Raw genomic sequence first — 3498 nt, 5'->3', positions numbered from 1 at the left:
AATAGCACTATAATGATTGCAAATAAAATATTATAGCAAGTTATAATATTTATACTATCTCTTTCAAATATTAAATATATATGGTGACATCAATAGCAATAATTTTTAAAGATAGGAACTTTTATAGACACTATTTCAAAATATATAACACATTTTAAAATGTGAAAATAATTTCAATAATAAAATATATTTCTAGAAAATGGAATTACAGTTCTTATAGGTAGTAAATTGTGGTATTAGAAAGAAGAATCATCTCTCAGAACCCTCCTGATGCCACATTCATATATTGCTTCTCCAACCTCTGGGGCCCATTCCATCCTTCCAGCCTGTGACCAGCAGCAGAGAAAAACTAATTACATATCATTTTCTTGCCCCATACACACCTTGAGGCAAGCAAAAAAATTAGAATAAATTTTAACAATGAGGGAAATTGTGCACATCCTGGCCCATCAGTGTGGCAACCTAACTGGTGCCAAGTTCTGGGAGTTTATAAGTGATGAACATGGCATAGACCCCACCAACACCTATCATGGGGATAGAGACCTGCAGTTGGACCGCATCTCCATGAACTACAATGAAGCCACAGGTGACAAATATGTTCCTCATGCCATCTTGGTGGATCTAGAATCTGGGACAGTCATGGATGTGGTTCTGAAGGAGGCCGAGAGCTGAGACTGCCTGTAGGGTTTCCAGCTGACCCACTCACTGGGTAGGGGCACAGATTCTGGAATGGGCACCTAGTTCATCAGCAAGATCCATGAAGAGTATCCCAATGGCATCATGAAGTCTTCAGTGTGGTGCCCTCACCCAAAGTGTATGACACTGTAGCTGAGCCCTATAATGCCCCCCAACGTCCATCAGCTGGTGGAGAACACTGATGAGACCTACTGCATCCACAACCAGGACTTTTACTACATCTTCTTCCACACCCTCAAGCTGACCACACCAACCTAAGGGGACCTGAACTACCTCGTTCTGGCCACCAAGAGTGGTGTCACCACCTGCCTCCACTTCCTTGGCCAGCTCAATGCTGACCTATGCAAGCTGATGGTCAACGTGGTGTTCTCCCCATGTCTTCACTTCTTCATGCCTGATTTTTCCCCTCTAACCAGAGGTGGAAGCCAGCAGTATCGGACACTCACTGTACCCAAGCTCACCCAGCAGATCTTCTATGCCAAGAACACAATGGTTGCCTGTGCCACCCACCATGGCTGGTACCTCACCTTGGCTCCTATCTTCCGTGGGTGAATGTCCATGAAGGAGGTGGATGAGCAGAAGCTCAACGTGCAGACCAAGAGCAGCAGCTACTTCCTGGAATCAATCCCCAGCAACGTCACGACAGCTGTCTGCAACATCCTACTCTGTGGCCTCAAGATTGCGGTCACCTTCATTGGCAAGAGCACGGCCATACAGGAGTTGTTCAAGCTCACCTGAGTGCAGTTCTTTGCCATGTTCTGCTGGAATGTCTTCCTCCACTGTACACAGGCAACAGCAGGTATGAGATGGAGTTCACTGAGGCTGAGAGCAACATGAACAACCTCGTCTCTGAATACCACCAGTAGCGAGATGCCACAGCAGAAGAAGAGATTTTCAGTGAGGAAGTTGAAGAGGAGGCCTAAGGCCAAACCCCATCACCTAAGGCTTCTTAGTCCCTTAAGTCTTCTTCCTCAATCATCCCTTTCCTCTCCCTCAGAATTTGCATTTTCTGACTCAATATTTTTTCCTTTTTTGGGAGGTGGGTAGAAGTTCTAGAACAGTGCCTGACACATAATAGGCACTCAATAAATATTTGTTGTTTGTTGAATGTCTCTTCTCTCTTTCCATTTCTGGCAGAATCGTTTCTGCCATTCTGGGTAGCCCTGTATTTCCTTCTGATGCCCATTCCTTCCACTTTGTTTTCAAGATAACACATCAAGAAGCTGGGTCTCAACAAATCTCATTTAGAACCGTGGGCGGACAACCCAGTTAGATGATCCCATCCTAGGCCTGTGTGGTAGTCCAGGGGAAAGGAAACCAAGCAACAGGTAGAAGTCCCTACAAGGACGAGGTGGGGTTTTGAAGAGGGGCATCTAGGTTATTGATGTCCTAGTTTCCAGATTTCTCCCCACTCCTCTCTCAGTTTCTGGGGAGGAGTTAACAGTACTATCTCCATTTTTACTCTCCTACAAGCTCTGTCCTGGGTGGGTTCCTTTGCAGGGGTCTGACCCCCACCCTGTCAATGGGGATCCTTCCCTCTTCCACTTTACCTCCTTCATAATGTTAGATTCCTTCCTTTACCCTGATGGGAAAAAGGGGTCAAGAGGAACAAGAGAGAGACTAGCCTTTGTCCCTAAGCCTCCAGAAAGCCCCTCCACAACCTTATCATTTCTTACAGAAAAAAAAAAAAATATATATATATATATATATATATATATATATATAATCAGTCCTTTTGTACATATATGGAAAGGTATGTGCTGTCATCTAAATGTCATTCCCCAGATAGGGGACAGGACACCCTCCATCTTTTGGCAACTTGTCATCTCTTGCTTTTACTATTCTCTCTTTCCCCCTATCCTGCTTTTGGCCTATTCTACACTTCAGATTTCTAATTTTTGCTGAACTTGCTGCTTTTTTTTCATATTGAAAAGGTGACATTACCCCAAGAGCCAAAAATAAGTGGGAATTGGAAAAAAATAAGAAAGAAAGAAAGAAAGAAAGAAAGAAAGAAGAAAGAAAGAAAGAAAGAAGAATCTCAAGCCAAAAATAAATTTGACAAACATAGGTTCCTCTCTTAAGTTCACACTATGACTTATTTTATTAAACATTCCGATATGATCCATAATAGAATAAAACAATTTTACAAATTAAATAACAGACATTTTTGCAGTGATAGATATTTTCCCCAAAGAATTTGCTCTAGTATATTTTGTAATCACTGTATACTTACCTAACTCTATTTGTGTTGACCATAATAATCACAAACTATTTAGTGAAAAATGAAGTGTACAAAATAATGTGTGTATAGTTATCCAGTTTGTGTAGAGCTAAACAGACAAATATATGTAAATATATATAACAGTAAACACATGTAACAAGATTTTAATAAATTGAATTTTCTTGGGGATTAACTTTAGAGTATGACCAAATTTCACATTCATTACATTCCTATCTTTTGTGAAATTCTTAGGAGAATATACTATATTATTGTGAGAAAAATGAAGTTAAAATGACTTTATCATAAGATTATTGTTTTTTGATTTATTCCTTCATAATTTCATTAACCTACAGCATATTTTCTTAAAACTTTGTATTAACATAAAAATAATATGACTTGTATATCTTTAAATAGCATGGTTACTTAAGAGTTAAATTTGTATTGCATGTGTTAATACATTTCACAGAAATAAAATTTATGATTTAGTTATTAAGCACAGCATTCCATTCCAATTTTTGTTGAGCACATCTTTTATTTCTTTAGTAGTACATTTGTTACAATTGAATCGCCTATCAAAACTT

General features: G+C 39.7%; 1 pseudogene across 1 annotated transcript; it reads left to right on the top strand.

Annotated features, from left to right (window-relative positions):
• Nucleotides 1–420: 420 nt before the first annotated feature.
• On the top strand, nucleotides 421–1619 carry LOC307065197 (tubulin beta chain-like; annotated as a pseudogene). The gene has a single exon. The product of its transcript is annotated as a tubulin beta chain-like (transcript).
• Nucleotides 1620–3498: the final 1879 nt, after the last annotated feature.

This window comes from Hyperoodon ampullatus, assembly GCF_949752795.1.
Source record: "Hyperoodon ampullatus genome assembly, chromosome: 16".
NCBI lineage: Eukaryota > Metazoa > Chordata > Mammalia > Artiodactyla > Ziphiidae > Hyperoodon > Hyperoodon ampullatus.
Note: the sequence above shows the minus strand (reverse complement) of the source record. Positions and strands in the feature narration are given on the sequence as shown.